The following is an 18,524-nucleotide window of genomic DNA, read 5'->3' as shown; positions in this document are numbered from 1 at the left end:
TTCGGGGTCCGGTATGGCAGAGTTAAAGAATAGAACCAGATAAAAAAACTCTGCTAAATGTGATTGCAAGGTGCTCGTTTACTAGGCCCTAAGTAGACCTTACATCACCAGTGATCAATACTAATAATATGTAATGTGCAAGGTGCTCGTTTACTACGTCCTAAGTAGACCTTACAACAGCAGTGATCAAAACAAATAATATGTAATATGCAAGGTGCTCGTTTACTAGGTCCAAAGTAGACCTTACAACAGCAGTGATCAAAACAAATAATATGTAATATGCAAGGTGCTCGTTTACTAGGTCTTAAGTAAACCTTACAACAGTAGTGATCATTACTTATAATATGTAATATGCAAGTTGCTCGTTTACTAGGTCCTAAGTAGACCTTACAACAGTAGTGATCAATACAAATACTATGTAATGTGCAAGGTGCTCGTTTACTAGGTCCTAAGTAGACCTTTTAACAGCAGCGATCAATACTAATATTATGTAAAGTGCAAGGTGTTCGTTTACTAGGTCCTAAGTAGACATTACAACAGCAGTGATCAATAACAATAGTATGTTATGTGCAAGGTGCTCGGTTACTAGGTCCTATGTACACCTTACAACAGCAATGATCAATACTTATAATATGTAATGTGCAAGGTGCTCGTTTACTAGGTCATAAGTACATTTTACAACAGCGGTGATTTATACTAATTATATGTAATAATAATTATGTAACTATGAAAAAATGGTCCTTGTTGTATGTCCAGTTTTAAACCTGACAGTGGTTTAGCATGCTTACCAGAAAAAGTATTTTAAATGCATTAGCATATCCACCATATAAATGAATAAAATAAATAAATAAAAATGTAACTAAAAGCCTTCTCTCCTTTTGAAATAAACATATTTGTATTCGACAGACACGTAGTCATGCAAATTTACATTTAATGTGTCCACAGTATTTGTTCACTATTTATACATGTATATAATTATTTGAGAACAAAACCGAAGAAAGATCCATGTGCGCAACTTTACAATTTGCCACTTGATACAGATACTGTTGTTCACCTTAATTGACCTCGCAACAACGGCTGGAGCCTTGAGGTGTGTTGTGCAGAATGCTTGAAACGAACGCAACCCTGAGGCGTGTTCGTCTCTATTTCGCATCTTGCAATGTACCGCACAATTTGTGTTCTTGAAACCACAGGCCGCAAATACACACCTTAACGATAAGAGCAATCATTTATTTTGACACCAATTCATCTCTTTTGCCTATAAACAATTTCTTATTTGCTTGACATTGTTAAGTGAATAAGTGAACGTCTGCGAAACTATTTGAAACATGCGCGGCAAAGATTCAATAAACAGTTTGTCTTCCTCGACTGAACAAGTAACTTATAGGACCCATCTGGATGTTAAGAGCGTAAACACATTTTGTTGGATACTCGTGATTTATGCGATGATATTAGTTTTTGTCTTCCCAAAATGACATTTTCCTCGGACTATATTTTTTATTCGGATAGTGTTGGGGATGTTCGTTACCAATTTACTATGTCTCTGTAATGGATGTTGCATATTAACAATATATCCAATTGGCTACAGCTAACGAACTTGCGTTAAAAATTAATTCTTTAAGAAAATAAACGATTTTACACTTATCATATAGTAAAATTAATTTATTTCATGTACACACTGTTTCCAATAATTTATATATGCACACTGTTATGTTTATGTATATAAAATATCGCTGGTACATACAATAAATTTCTAAAGAAAATCAGAAAAACTTGTTGCGAAAGTGTGTTGGAGATTACCGTTAATTCCTCCTTTACCAAGCAGTCCTTTACTATCGCAAGGAATAGTTTAATTGCTCCGCGTACCCGCGATTATTATTTTTATAGTATAATAATATGTTATTATAATTATTGATTGATGTGTCGGTTAGAAAGGTGTTCGTGTCACTCTAACAATTTTTTGTCGCTCTCTTTATGACCATAAAAAGTGCACACTACTTGATGTCTACTACTTGAAGGGAAATCTTATATATACACATTGAATGTATGTATGGGGAATTCGCTATAGTGGTAGAGCGCTCGACTAGCATGTGAGAGGTTCCGGGATCGATACATGTACCTGGATTCCCCAATTGTATCATTATGTATTATGAATTGTGCGCATTTACGGTGGGATGTGACTTTTGTCGACATTTTATTGCGGAGGCCATGATTTCTGTTTATGTCTGAATTTACGTGACATGCATTCTCTTGTATAATAATGGCATATTTATTGCATAAACCATTTGTTATGAAAACACTTTTAATCTTGAAATTGATATAAATGTACATGTAAATCGAAAACACATGAACGCTTTTTGATCCAGCAATAACTGTCACTTTTTTCTGTTGACTTTCAAAAGTATCACAAATTGACAAAACACTTCAATTGTAAATAAACAATGTAAGATTTAGATGAAAATGACTATTTTTAAAATAGTACCACATTTTTAAGTACATGTATATTATACCCTTAGGTTGGAAAAAATTAGTCTCGTGACTTCGTAGAACGGTTTGTTTGAACGATCTTTTTAATTGACAAAGTCGATTGAAGTCTGGCAAAATAATAACTTATTAAGCTGATTAAACTAAAAGACAACTACTCATCAGTATTTAAACGAGAAATAATTAAGGGAAATCTTATATATACACATATAGGCTCAGCGGCTTTCCTTTGCTCAAATGATTCAGAATAAGAAAAGAGCGTGTCTGCGAGCTTGTTCTGTCAAATTCGGTCATTTCCCCGACTTTTTAACAATTCCATTTTTGCGGAAATCATCATTTCTCGATCGCCGCTACGGAGGCAATGATAAAACCGGTGGACTTTCGTACAGCGTCCACCTAGACTTACAGGTTCTCCTGCAGACTTACAGATCCATGCCATATATAAACATTTCTTACACTCAAACGAATTTTGAAAGGTGATCTTTCGAGCGACTTCATTGCACTCCGACTTACATTGCTGAAAAAAACAACAGACTCGAATATACAGAAAGTTACAATATTTGTCCTTTTTCTAAAGCCTTCATTTCTGATAACAAGACACTTGATTTCCTGATAACTCTGACAAATACCGTGGCGTCCGTAATTGTCCTAATTGATAATGCATACGTTAAGAGTTGGCAGATATAATCAATGTTTACATTTGTAGCGTTCCTGAATTGTTTCTAGACACTATATAAAGATAGGGCGCCCAAGTGCCCGTGCAAGCACTGATAGCTTACAAATGTGGCATTGAACAGTCATGTTACATCTTTATTCGTACCAGTTTCGTCAATTGCTTAATTGTTTATTGGTATTTTATTAGCGTTTGCATTGACTCCATTTCATTGTATTATTTATTACACTCGGCTGCTTCATTTCTTATATAACAATGTCAACTCGTATACTGTAGTAACCATGTGTTCCTCTTTTACATCACTTAATTTCGCACCCTTTTGTACCAGAGCTCATGGCGTCATCATTTCTCATTACGAACTGTTTCTTTTTGTTACCTTTTCAACATCACATGGGGTTTTACTCATTTTAACTAAAAGAAAACTTATTTAAAAAACTTGTTCTTATCATTTGTTTCTTTCAAACAATTCACACTTGTTTTAATTTGCACTTGTTTTAAATATTCGCCTTTGTACAACGAAATGCTTTCCTCATGTTTTGAATTTTTTGTATATGCTCCACGACTATCTGACGGAAGCCGCAGAGATAAAAAGCTCATACCACCTGAGTATTACTCATTATTACTAACGATGTTTAAATAACTAAATAATTACTTCATTATGCTCATAAGATACACATCCCCCCCCCAGAAATATGGAGAAACAGAAAATCATACAAAAACAAATAATGATTCAGAAACAGGCATCTTTATATCAGCAAAAACATCAAACATCCATTCGATAATGTTTCCCGGCCACAAATCATAGGTGCGTTCCGCGCCATTACGAATATCTGCAAATTATATGCACCGGAATGATGAATGCTGTTTTCCACGTATAATTATCCAAACCAGATACCCATAGAAACTTGCGAAGTTCAAACATGGCGGTAACACTCCACAGCAATCAGAGCCCGCTGCCGATAGGCCGTAAGTAACACATGCCAAGAAAACATACCCAATCGCGATACATCGGCTATCCCCGGACTACTCCGTAAGATGAAATAAATCGTCTGCTGATCCAGAGTGACACTCTTCAGGCATAGAAAAACAACAACAACATAACAAACGTGGCCATTTGCATTGTGTACACACCGGTCTTACTGACCAAAAGTAATATCGGAATCAAGTACATTATCGTAAATCATTCATACTTGATTAAAGATTGTTCTTCCTTAATTGTTCAGAATATCAAAAAGAACACACATGTTAATTTCTCAATCATTTTAGTATTCATGGAGTCATTGAACTTGAAATTAGTACACGATCCAGGATCAGTTTGAGAATCAAATTTAAAATAAAGATCGGTAAAATAACTGCTAAAATGTGGATAACTTCACATATCTTACTCAGTGAATATCTTCAGATTTGCTGAGTGAATGGCCATCTCAAATGACATAAACATATGACATTAACATAGAACTATTATATATTGATGATAAAAGATTTGATCCTGATCTTGGTCCTAATAATAATATTTTTGTGAACATGGGGCCTGGGCTTGAATACTGGTGTATATGTATAGATAGACTGCGGCTTGCACTGTAAAGTATATGTGTATTTATGTTTATATTTCTCGATAGAAAGTCCCTTCTATTGATATACACAACATTTATCAGACCAATTATCGAATATGCTGATGTAGTCTGGGACAACATTACTACACAAGATGAAATTGAACTTGAAAAGATTCAACAGGACGCGGCAAGAATAATCAGCGGAGGAACACGTTTAGCATCTCTGCAGAATCTATATAATGAAACGGCTCTTGAACCATTAAAAAATAGGAGAACAAAACATAAACTTAACAATTTCTATAAATTGTATAATTCTATATCACCCCCCTATTTGTGTACTCTGATCCCCTCTAGCGTTGGAGACAGTTCGGCTTATTCACTTCGCAATTCTAACAATATTCGCAGCATTCAATGTAAATCACAACTTTTTTCACGATCTTTCCTACCATCAACTATAAACTTATGGAACAATTTACCTGAATCTGTAAGAACAGCTCCTTCTCTCTCAGCTTTCAAAGCAAATCTAAACAAAGACAAGAAAATAATTCCCCAGCATTACTACAATGGAGAGCGGCAGTCTAATATTCTACATGCACGTTTACGAATGCATTGTAGCAGCTTAAATGAACATTTGTACACAAAAAATATTGTACAAAGTCCATATTGTCAATGTGGTGAGATTGAAGATACATACCATTTCTTCTTCAATGGTCCCATTTATACTGCAAAAAGAGTTATACTTTTTGACAATCTGTCTAGTTTTCAACCAATAACTCTGCAACTACTTCTTTTTGGTGTTAAAGACGGATCATACGGAGTAAATTCACTAATTTTCAAACATGTTCAGTCTTTCATCCGCGATAGTCATAGATTCTAATCCATCTCCATCTCAGGAACAAACCATTTCTGCTAACGATGCCCCGTCCCGCGACTACTTCCTTTCTTATCGCAACTTCTCTTATTCGAACTCTACTCTTACACTTCCTTCCATTTCCTTCTCAACGTATTACATTTTTTGGTATATATACTACCTTGTTATATGATTTGTATTACCACATATATATTTTCTCCATTTCTAAACGGTATTCAAATACCAATAACTAAACTATACGTTTCAAAATTTTGTGATTTTTATAAGTTGTAGTTACACTTTTGGTTGTTTACACCATATCAGCAGCGCTTCTAACAGACAGAAGAGAGACATAGCATAAGCCTCGAGCTTTTTTCTCAATTCTGTCAAATTGTATTCTACAGCCTTTGTGTTAAGCAATACTGCAATTTCTTCCTGCCTTGTGTATTGTTCGAAAATAATATGAATGTTTGTATTGTATTGCTTATATGTACTTTCTTTTTAACTAATTTCAAAAATTTGTTGGTGAGGTGACTTGGAGACCTGGATCAGGGGTGGATTTAGTACCTGTTTAATCACCATTTTTTCAGCCATGTGTATATGTATGCTAACATCTGTATAATTATTAATAATAGAAACCATTACCATTCCAGAATCATGTGTGCCTCGTCTACAGCTATGCACGAAATTATTTTTTTCTTCTCCATATTTGTTATCAGGGATTTCCCCGTATCAGTTCTTAAAAGCGCCTCAGGGTGGGAATACACCAATGTGAACTTTCCATCAGCAATATCGGACATAGGGACCGTTACTATTACATCTCCATCTGATTTAGCACCCCCTTCATCATCATCATCAGCAAACAATGCTTGACCACCCTGACAGTTATAGTCCACATAACAGGCTTTTACTCTTACTAGCTTTTGCAGTGCAATGATCTGATCTTGCATAATACTGTTCAAAGGTATCAACACGATACAAACAGACTTATATAGATTATAATAATCTTTAAGGATAAGTGGTGCCATCTGGTAAATCAGGCTTTTACCATAACCTGTTGGGAGTATAGCCATAACGTCACGTTTTTCAATTACACAAAGTAACGCTTCGTTTTGCAGATCCTTGAGTGGCATGGGAAATCCTCCTCTTTTAGCAACCTCACTTATGATATCTCTAGGATTTGCCATGTTTACGATTGAATAGTGAAAGCGAAAGTAGGACAGATAAACACGTTTCTAATAATTGCTATTCTTTTTTATAGACATTTTAAATCACCCTTAAACATAATTTGATAACATTTCTTTAAAACACATTCCATTTTAAACACATATTAAACACCGTTTTTCTCATTATAAACCAAATATTCATTCCTACGCGGAACTATTTTGGCGGAGGCACAAATACCCAAACCAGGGGAATGTGATGCGTCCTAGCATAGAGGTGACAATAACGTAACGCGTGACGTCACACGCACCTGCAAAGTTTAGACTCCGCCCACTGGTTGACAAAAAGAGGTGGAATTCATAGAAGAGCATATAGAGAAGGTTGACACAATCATCGTTTTTATTGATAATCATGAACTGTATCAAATATAATTTTACTATTTATGTCTGAATAAAACACAAGCATGCGTGGAAATTCATTTTTGGAACGATTATATTGTTGTTATTATTTGTTTTTACTAAAAACGAGCTCTGGAGTGGAACGTACACTATCTACGAGCTCGGTATGTGGTTACCACAAAAATCTCTACTAAACGCATCTTCACGTCCATTTTAGATACAAAATTTCAGAAATGGAAATTCTTTTAGAATAAATTACATTTAATGAAAGAACACAAATAACGATGAAAACAAACAACAAATAGATCGCTTTTTGTTCGCAACATATCGTAACTGATTTTGACCTTAATATATCTGTACAAACTTACCTTGTTACACAACAAATAAATTCATAAATCTTATTGTTTTATTTAATTGTGCACACCACTTTTCACACTTTTGTTTCAGCATTTCTAACCTGGTGTTTAATTGCACCGTTGTTTGCCACAAGCATATTATCTCGTTATGATCGGAGACAGCCCAGGCAATTACACCGAAAACATGCCGGTGTCATTAACATAGGGACCTATACTTTAATTGGGTCCCTGCGTAGACCACACGTTCCAGACTTTATGATACCTCCATGTCATCTCTTGGCATATTGAACAGTCATATTGAGCAAGCCAAATATTAAAGCCAAAATACGTAACATTTGCTTTCATAAATAATTTAAATATTAAAAAAAGAAGATATTTGTCCGAAACGGATTAACAGGAATATGAATATTTATATGTTAGCCAGTTTAATCATAATAATACAGTGCTTTATAACTTTAAATTTAAAATATTGTTCAATATTACCGCTACACAATTGATGTATTTAACGCGGGTACCGGCAAATGTAATTTCGGCAATTTAGTGTAAAGATTGTACGTTCTTGCAGTGCACGTAACACCATCATGAAACCAAGCAATCACAATGGATAAACAATATTTGCATAAAATAAATAGGGCGTGAATAGGTTCTCACTACTAAATCCCTGAAATATGATAAACTAAGTGACAATAGTAAAATATTGCACTGAAAAAGGTTACATTCCACTAAAAAACGGCCGGAAAAAAAGTTGCAAAAACAGTCGATTTTGACTTTTGAAGTTCTTTCTTGGTTCGTACATGACGTATCTTTTTTATTGCACAAATCGACTCCGCTTAGAATGGCCTTCAAGAAAAGGTATGGTTATGGGGGTCTCTATGTGCAAAGTGTTGCATTTATTTTCGCTCCAAGTTGTCGCTTTTACATTGAATTATATAGGGAAACTATTTAGTATATTCTGACCTAAACTTACTAGTATATTGTGACCTTGTGATCCGGTGTGCTTATGATTAAACAGGGAACCAGCTTGTTGAGTTTTTAGTCACGTCATATTATATTTGAATATCGTCAAAAATTAAAAGGAAAAAATATTCAAACATCATTTAAAATTTAATCATCAATGAAAATAAGAAATGTCTTAACAGAAAAAAAACGCAATTAGCTTGATGTACATGCATGTATGATATAGAGGTTATACAATTCATGCTTTTGTCAGTTGGTTCAATATATTTGTTAAAATTGAATGTGACAAACGGTGTTTACAAAAGTAGTTACTTTAAACAACAAAAACAATAATCGTAAAGTTCGCGTAGTCAACTGTACGAAAGGCATTTTTGTTGTTTTTACCGCGCCACAAAGAAAACTTGTGTTCACCTTACCTGACCCGACAACAACCCCTAGAGCGTGGGAGAGCTTTCTGCAGTTTGTTTTAAAACACCGCGACCCCGGGGCTTTTCCGCCTTGATCTCGTGTTCTTGCAAAGTCCTGCGCAATTGGTGTCCGTAAACCACCAGCCCTTCAATATAACACATTTCCCTCAAGACAGATCATTTGTTTTGACACCAATCATTCTCGTCTCGTTTGTCTATAATTAACGTTTAACTTGTTTGTAATTGTTCCGTGATTTAGTGACCCTGTGTTTGAAACATGCGCCGCAAAGTTTCAATAAAACATTCGATCGAGCATGTTAAAAAAAAGTGAATTACAAGACTCGCCTGGATGCTTCAGTCTTAACCCATTTATGCCTAGTGGACTCTCCCATCCTTTTAAATTGGATCAATTTATTTCCAAAATTAAGGATGTCTAGTATAGGTATTTCTATATTTAGAATATTTGTTACAGAAATTCATGAGGCGTCTCATTTGGGTCGACGCTGTTTGCCAAGGCCTTTTTTCTAGACGCTAGGCATACACGGGTTAAACTATTTTTTTAGATTGTTTTGTGATTCATGCGCTGAGGCTGAATAATACGGGAAGAATTTGTTTTGTATTCTTAAAAAAAAATTCTTCAGACATTTTCATTCCGGATAGTGGCGGATAAGAATACGGTCATACTGTACTGTGTTTATTAAACAAACAGCCATCACTTTGCAATAATCTCATTTATGCCTAGTGGACTCTCCCATCCTTCTTAATTGGCATAATTGATTTCCAAAATTAGGGATGTCAAGTATATATATTTCTATATTTAGAATATGTCTTACAGAAAGTCCTTTAAGCAAACAGCGCAGACCCTGATGAGACGCCGCATTATGTGGCGTCTCATCTGGGTCTATGCTGTTTGCAAAGGCCTTTTTTTCTAGACGCGAGGCATTAATGGGTTAATAACTGCAGAGAAATCAATTATTTTTGTAAACAGTACTCTTTGCAAAGTTTTGATTTATTGGCTATATAGATTGTCTCTATAGAATGGTAATACAGAGAAATGTTTCATTTGAGTTTAATATAAATATATTTTAAAGTAAATAAACAAATTATATTTATTAAATCAATGCTTAATAAATCAGTATTTATGTCCGCATAACATTTACATATTTTCAACGAGAATGTGTTTTTGTACATTGCTATTAAAACGTTAGCATACAAACATACAAGCACATGGGTCGCGTTCTGATAAAACTGGGCATAATGCATATGCGTTAAGTGTCGTTCCAGATTAGCCTGTGCAGTCCGCACATGCTAACCAGGAATGACACTTTCCACCTCAATTTGATATTTGCTAAGAAGAGACTTCATTTTAACGAAAAATGTCATCAAAGCGGAAAGTGTCGTCCCTGATAAGCCTGTGCGGATTGCACAGGCTAATCGCGGACGACACTTTACGCACACGCATTATGCCCAGTTTTCTCAGAACACGACTCATTTAAGGAAGCGAGTAAGCGTCCGTATAACATGCATATTGCATTTGTCCTTAAGAAAATAACATGTACAGTATGCATTTGTGCATTTATAAGTGTTTCTAAGTAAAAGTAATGAAGGAAATAAATATGTTTATTTTGAAGACACAGCAGTAAAACTTAATCACTGGGCTCAATGATAAGCTGTGTAAAAAAACAAGACTGCTAACGGAAATAGCTGATAAATAAGACATTCAGATGGCATAAGTGGCAGAGCGCACTCTATGCATGTGTGAGGTACCGGGTTCGATACCCGAATTATGCATCTACTTTTAGAAAACTGCCATCCAATGATAAGATCCTTTTTTATTAAAAGACGACTTTGACTAAAGCTGAGAATATCAAGTTTTCTGCTGACATCCAATCTCAAGCGAAAAGCATTGGGGCGGTGCTCTGTGAAAAAAGGGTTTAATACATGTGAGTTAAGCGTCGTCCTAGATTAGCTTGTGCAGTCCATACAGGCTAATCAGGGACGACGCTTTTCGCCTTAACTGGATTTTTGCTAAAAAGAGATTTTTTAACACGTATGACATTGATCTAACAATATGACAGACTAGTTGACAAAAAGTTTAAATTCGGTTGTATATTTACATGTATTTATGCCATTTTAAAGTATCATCTACCATGTACCACATTTAGTTGAAAAAAATTCGATATCGGTAAAAAAATATATATACTATTACATATTTTTCACTGCATTGAAAATAAAAATTAAAAATACGCAATATCTTCCATCCAGCAAAATATAGAAACCAGAGTCAGGCACATTACATGACAAATGAATTTGTGCAGAATATCTTCAAACATGTGTTTCACCATAAAGCCACGAAAAGCATCAACACGAAAAGCAAAAACACAAATACCATTAAACTACTTTTTTTTCCAACCACACCTATCAAAAGATCTCCATATTGATAGATCTTTGATTTATTACAACTGTGTTTTTTACTCATAAATGCAGTATTGATGACGTCATAATACACAGACGTATAAAGTTTGAGCTTTTTCCGAATGCTTCTGTTTAGGAATTGTGAAAACAATAATCATACATTGCTTTTTATGAATGATTTAATTTGTATTTCACTCGTGGTTTATCAAAAAAATAGTAATTTTCACGAGAGGCGTTTTCGTCTCGTCTATAACCACTGGGGAAAAAAATCGGGCATACACCGAAATCAATAAATGCACCCAAAGGGCGTCCACATATTCATCTTCGTTTGGTGAATATACATGTTCCGGTCAACTTTGGTATTCAGTAACCTAACGAAAAACCGCTTTCAGTGGCTGCGATTATTAAATGCTAGCATATTCATTTTGGTATAATTTATTAAATTGTAAGACAACTCCACTTTATTTTTTTAGGTATTAACGTTTTATGTGTTGATATACTGTACATGTATATAGTATACGAATGTGGGTACAGCATATGTTCATTTGTCAAACTATACGTATTAGACCAGAGTTTTTTTAGAACATCCGTTGCGCAAAGTTTCGCATCTAAATTTGGATAAAGAATTTTCTTCAGTTTCTTGTAATTGTTCAAAAGAAGTACTTTTACAGACGAACAAAATATAAATTGGGAACAAAATGACAAAACATAATAATGTAAGATTCGTTTTTTTTTGGGTGGGGGGGGGGTAAATGAGACATATCCTTCGATTGATTAAACGGAAGTTTTATTAACAATAGAACAAACAAGAGATGTGTATGTCAGAAACACAATGACCCCTACTGCGCCGCTTTGAATGAATTTTTTTTATTATTATATCCCTTTAAAAAAATATAACTTCTCTTGTGAAAATGATCTGTAGCTGCCAAATGATATACAATTAAATTAATATTAATTAATTATCTCCCTTTAAAGCGTGTTAGTTTCCTTGGATTTAGTTTTTTGACCTTTGACCTTAAAGGATGACCTTGACCTTTCACTTTTCAAAGTGTGCAGCTCCATGAGATACACATGCATGCCAAATATCAAGTTGCTATCTTCAATATAGCACAAAATATTGCAAAAGTTTAACCAAGGTTTAGGTTTGTGACAGACAGACAGACACATACAATGACAGACAGACAGGCCAAAAACAATATACCCCCGATCATTCGATCCGGGGGCATAAACACACAAACTAGTAGCATTTTTATTTTGCTTCTTTCAGCATTATTTGTTGGAATTCTACTGCCCTCTAGAAAACGAACCACTTGAATTCTTGATAATGCTGACACTCGCCGTGGCGCCCATAATTGTCCTAATTGATACTGTATCTAATTGGAGTTGGCAGAGATATTCCATGCATACCATCGTAGCGTTCACGGACAATTTCTATACACTGAAAATAGAGATAGTGAGCCCGAGTCTTGTTGTAAGCACTTAATACCCTTCTATGTGTCACTGATAGCTTGAACATCCCGTTTCACCTTCATTGAACCCAATCCGTGTCGTATTATTTGTGTATTATAGTCTCCTTATCATGACGACTATTAGCACGGGTTCTAAAACATTTCGTTGAAGTACAACGTAAAGGGATCTTTTCACGGTTTGGTAAATTGACAAAATTGAAAAAAAGTTGTTTCAGATTCGCAAATTTTTGTTTTAGTTATGATATTTGTGAGGAAACAGTATTACTGAACATTTAGCATAGTCCAATATAGCCATCATATGTATCTTTTGACGATTTGAAAACCTAAAAATTATAAAGCGTTGCAACGCGAAACGATTGAATAATTTGGAGTGTTCTGTTGTTGTCGTTTAAATTTACGAAACTACGAAGATTTCTTATAATTATAAGGTATAAAATACTTAAACTGTGTATTCCCGGCGGAATAGTCGAGAGGGCTAATGCGTTTTTACTTTAGACTAATTCCAGGACTCCGGAGGTCACTGGTTCGAGCCCTGGTACCGGCTACTTTTTTCCCTTTTTTTAAATTTTATTCTTGATTTTTTTACTGGAGCTTTTAAGATCCAATGTTTACATTTATCAAAAAAAAATCATTTAATGACAAACTTCAAAATATGTCAAAATCTGTGAAAAGGCCCCTGTACGTTCAACAAAAGATAAGACATTCCTAGTTGGCTTATCGATAACGACCCCTGACTAACTTGCGGTCTGTATAGTAAAGCAAAGTACAGAAAACACCACCTGGTTCTTACTAATCACAAAGAATTTTAAAATACCTTTAAACTTTAGCATAAAAATCCTATTTTTCAGAAGAAATCTGCCAATTAAAAGACATGGCTCCTTATAAACGAAACGAAACCACGACGCGTTTCGCCATTACGAATATTGCACTTTACATGCACCGGAATGATGAATGCCGGTTTTTTCATGTATCATTACCGCGAGAGGGAACCTCACAACAAAACAAGTACCCAGGGAAACATGTGAAGCTAAAACGAGGCGGTTGCACTCAACGGGCAATTAAAGCGGACTTTACCGCTGCCGATGAGCGCAGACGATCGTATGCCAGAACTTAATAAAACTGGCGGGGGAAACACCAACAACATTTTATATGATGCTTTTTGGGGTCCGGTGAGATTGTGTCGTTGTTTTTGTTTAAAACTAAAGAAACAAAAACATGTAAGTGTGTTACCAATGATCAAAGGAATTCCAACAGCTAAAATATATCTACATGTTTTCGGGCGACACTACGCACATGCCCTACATTCAGTTTTCCTAGATCTCGTCTCATATGTATCTAAAACCTTAAGCTCAGGTCATCTTAGCCGCTACGCTCAAGCACTGTTTTATCACAGTGAGGTAATGAGGTTCTTATCCAAAGTCTAAAGCTCGGATCATTGGGCTCGTATCCAAAGTGTAAAGCTCGGGTCATCAAGCAAGGCTCATATCCAAAGTCTCAAGCTCGGGTCATTGAGCAAGGCTCATATTCAAATTCTAAAGCTCGGCTCATCGAGCAAGGCTCATATCTAAATTCTAAAGCTCGGGTAATTGAGCAAGGTTCATATTCAAAGTCTAAAGATTGGGTCATCGAGCAAGGTTCATATCCAAAGTCTTAAGCTCGGGTCATTGAGCAAGGTTCATATTCAAAGTCTAAAGATTGGGTCATCGAGCAAGGTTCATATCCAAAGTCTTAAAGGGGCCTTTTCACAGATTTTGGAATTTTTTTAACTTATTCATTTAATGCTTTATATTGATAAATGTAAACATTGGATTGTAAAAGCTCCAGTAAAAAATCAAGAAAAAAATTAAAAAAAGGAAAAGAACATTGCCCGGAGCAGGTTTCGAACCAGTGACCCCTGGAATCCTGCCAGAGTCCTGAAGTAAAAACGCTTTAGCCTACTGAGCTATTCCGCCGAGTATACATCCTTGACGTATTTTATACCTTATATAAGCAATCTTCGTAGTTTCACAAAATTTAACGACAAAAACAGAACTCTCCAAATTATTCAATCGTTTCGCGTTGCAACGCTTTATAATTTTTAGGTTTTAAAATCGTCAAAAGATGCATATAATGGCTATATTAGAGCATGGTTAATGTTCAGTATTACTGTTTCCTCACAAATATCATAACTAAAACGAAAACTTACGAATCTGAAACAACTTTTTTCAATTTTGTCAATTTACCAAAGCGTGAAAAGATCCCTTTAAGCTCGGGTCATCAAGCAAGGTTCATATCCAAAGTCTAAAGATTGGGTCATCGAGCAGGGTTCATATCCAAAGTGTTAAACTAGGGTCATCGAGCAAGGTTCATATCCAAAGTCTAAAGAGACGTAAACTACTTTTCTTCGTTAATAATATTATCGTAAGATGGAGCGTTAAAAGCTTTTATTCATCTAATAAGGCACGATGGAATGTTTTCTATTTTGATAAGTTTTTGTATGTTAATTAAATGCAAAAATACCATATATTTGACTTTTTCGGGCATACTGGCGGGACATTTTCCTAACAATTCATTGAACATTAAGACCAACCCATGGTTTAAACAACTTCGCCGAAAAGGTATAATAAAAGTTAAATGAACCGAGTTGTAGAAAAACAATAACAGCGCAAGATGTAGTGGGTGTAAAAAGAAATATGAAAACGCGACGATACCGGGTTTTAAACGTTTAAGATAATAATTTAAAGATTTGTGCAGTCGAAATATAAAATATAAGCAGCTGACACAAACGATTAAGCGCAATACTTCCATCCAGACTCAATTGTATTGAGCAATATCAACATTCCCACAAAATACCAGCGTAAAACCTCCATCGAAACGCAAGTTGTCAACATTTTTCTATCTTCATGTCCATTGAAATTGACCAGACTTTCGCTCAACGCACTCCAAGCTAGGTCTGCGTTTAATATACCTATATACAACAATTTAGTAAGATATCTCTATCCAAACCCATATTATTTATGTGTCTTTTTAGTTACAGAGGCCATGACCTTTACCCGTCACGCCCACTATACATTTTCAAGCAAAATCTCGATAAAATAGTACTGGATAATACGTTTCATAACGATTGAAATCAAAGCGCTGAAGGCACTGAAGTTGTTCGCTGTTGTCGTTCTTGATTAGCTTGTGCGCATTGCACAGGCTAATCAGTGTGCACAGGCTAATCTTATTTGACGTGCATTAAGCCCCGTTTTCCCTGAAAGCAGCCAATATGTACAGATTTCAATGATAAACACTAGACAGGCCAATGTCGACTTACAAGCTGGTATATAAACTCACTTCTAGAGGGTATATACACTCACTGCTGGAGCAGAATCATTTTTTTCGTCTGCTGCAGACAGGCAGCGGTAATCGTCCCTTGCAGAGTGAGTTGTGGTTCTTACCGTACTTAACCCATTTATGTCTAGCGTCTAGAAAAAAGGACTTGGCAAATCATGCGGCGTCTCATCAGGGTCTGCGCTGTTTGCTTAAAGGAATTTCTGTAAGAAATATTCTAAATATAGAAATAAATATACTAGACATCCCTTATTTTGGAAATAAATTGATCCAATTTAGAAGGATGGGAGAGTCCACTAGGCATAAATCGGTTAAGGTTTCTAAGCACATACTGATTTGCAAAATGTGCTCTGTAAATTTAGCTGGCCGCTAAAGCGACCAACTAAAAATTACAAAAGCTCATTAACCAGAAATCACCTGCTGGCTGTTATAACATTCAACCCATTTATGCCTAGCGTCTAGAAAAAAAAGGCCTTGGCAAACAGCGTAGACCTAGATGAGACGCCGCATCTGCGTCTCATCAGGGTCTTCGCTGTTTGCTTAAAGGAATTTCTGTAAGAAATATTTTAAATATATAAATTAATACACTAGACATCCCTAATTTAAAAAATCATTTGATCGAATTTAGAAGGATGGGAGAGTCCACTAGGCATAAATGGGTTAAGTAAGACTCATCTGTACCTCAAATCGACTGGCCCCAAATAAAATTTCACATAGGTCTTCATGTAAGCTACTTTCGCACAAAATTCAAAAATTCAAGCTATTGATAGGATTTTTTTTAATTAAAGCAAATTGACTTTTACCTTGGCATTAACTCATTTATGCCTAGCGTCTAGAAAAAAAGGCCTTGGCAAACAGCGTAGACCCAGATGACACGCCGCATGATGCGGCGTCTCATCAGGGTCTGCGCTGTTTGCTTAAAGGAATTTCTGTAAGAAATATTCTAAATATAGAATTAAATATACTAGACATCCCTAATTTTGGGAATATATTGATCCAATTTAGAAGGATGGGAGAGTCCACTAGGCATAAATGGGTTAAAATAGGATTCCAGGCTTGATCTTCAAGCCACCTTGATATATCAAAAGTTTAATTAAGATCGGACAATAAAACCTTAAGTTATGGGTCAAAAACCAAGTGTTTGACGCCCCCGTAAATAACCTGTACTTTGCCGTTTTATGAAAACCTGGTTAAACGATGAATAAGAAGTAGTTTAAAATAGTTTAATTCTCACAACTTTATATAAACAATACTTATCAAGATAGCCTTGTTGAGCATGTTAATACTACAACTTTTACAACCGTTCTCAGGGCCATTCCGAAAACGGGCGTAACATGATACTCTTAAATTAATAGGAACCAGTCGTAAATCTTTGATATCCGTTAAGCATTGTCACTTTTGACACTCGACCCCTGCCACGTTGGATTTGCGATTTAAGGGCATCGAAAAACGATAGCCACCAATGTTGTCTTTAGTTTGTTTATGAACGAGCAGGTCAAAACATACGTGTACTCATAGTGCACGATTGCTTCACATTGTTCAAAGGAACTTGATTAATTTATTCGTTCGTTCGTCCCTCGTGCGTGTATTCATTCATTTTTTCATTTACCCATTTGTGTATTTATTTATAATCTCTTGTTTTTTTATATAAATATTTTAAATGTATAGATATGCATTTAATTTTGTAGCTAAATAAGATCTTTTAATAAGTTTTTTTTCACTTTAAAAGTATTTTAAAGGCGCATATTTCTCAGATAAAAAAATGCAATGGTGATAGTCATTTGAAAGTCATAATATGCTTGCACGTTGTGATAATATTTATACGCCTTGGAAATACGTTACACATATTACATTCATTAACTTGAAACTAGCAAATCTTAAATAATGTGCTATGATAATAATGAATTATATGTTAATCAAAATGTTACATATTGTATTCAACCGAGCTGTGTGTCCTCAAATTGATAACTCGATTTTGCTTTCTATTTACGTACTTCCGGTGAACTACTGTTTCTGACAGAGTTTAAGCGCAATATATAATTTGTTTCAATATATGATGAAAATACATATATTCGGTTAATCTTTATGAGTATATACGTTAAACAAAACAACTTACTTTTTGGTCGACGGTCATTCTGTCATTTCGTTGTGATTAGTCCACGGAAAACATTAACCGGTACAAAACCACAAAAACAACGCAAGTTGATTGTTACTTAATTACCCATTTCGAGTAAATTTAATGGCTTAATCCATGGGGGTCCGTAAATATAGAAATAAACAAGACAAACATTAAGTAAACGCCCATTTAACACAAGTACAGAAATGGTACAAACTCATTTGTTAGAGGCACCTGTTTTTCTATGGTATTAATGACCGCGCGGACTGTTAGACTGGTACCAAAACATTGAATAAAACAATCTGCGAAATCACGCTTGTCCAATTTCACTGTACACTGTTATATCTGAACAGTTAGGAAATGTAACCCA

The 18,524-nt window shown here is 35.2% G+C and overlaps 1 protein-coding gene across 1 annotated transcript in view; it reads right to left on the bottom strand.

Moving 5' to 3' along the window:
- LOC127847897 (frizzled-5-like) overlaps window positions 1-18,305 on the bottom strand; it is a 103,181-nt gene extending 84,876 nt beyond the window's left edge. Inside the window, exon 1 of the mRNA XM_052380126.1 lies at window positions 18,155-18,305. The gene's annotated coding sequence lies outside the window, so the exon portion shown is untranslated. The remainder of the gene's footprint in view (window positions 1-18,154) is intronic.
- Window positions 18,306-18,524: the final 219 nt, after the last annotated feature.

Source organism: Dreissena polymorpha, chromosome 10 (genome assembly GCF_020536995.1).
Source record: "Dreissena polymorpha isolate Duluth1 chromosome 10, UMN_Dpol_1.0, whole genome shotgun sequence".
Lineage (NCBI taxonomy): Eukaryota > Metazoa > Mollusca > Bivalvia > Myida > Dreissenidae > Dreissena > Dreissena polymorpha.
The sequence above is the reverse complement of the archived record's forward strand: the minus strand, read 5'-3'. Positions and strand labels throughout refer to the sequence as shown.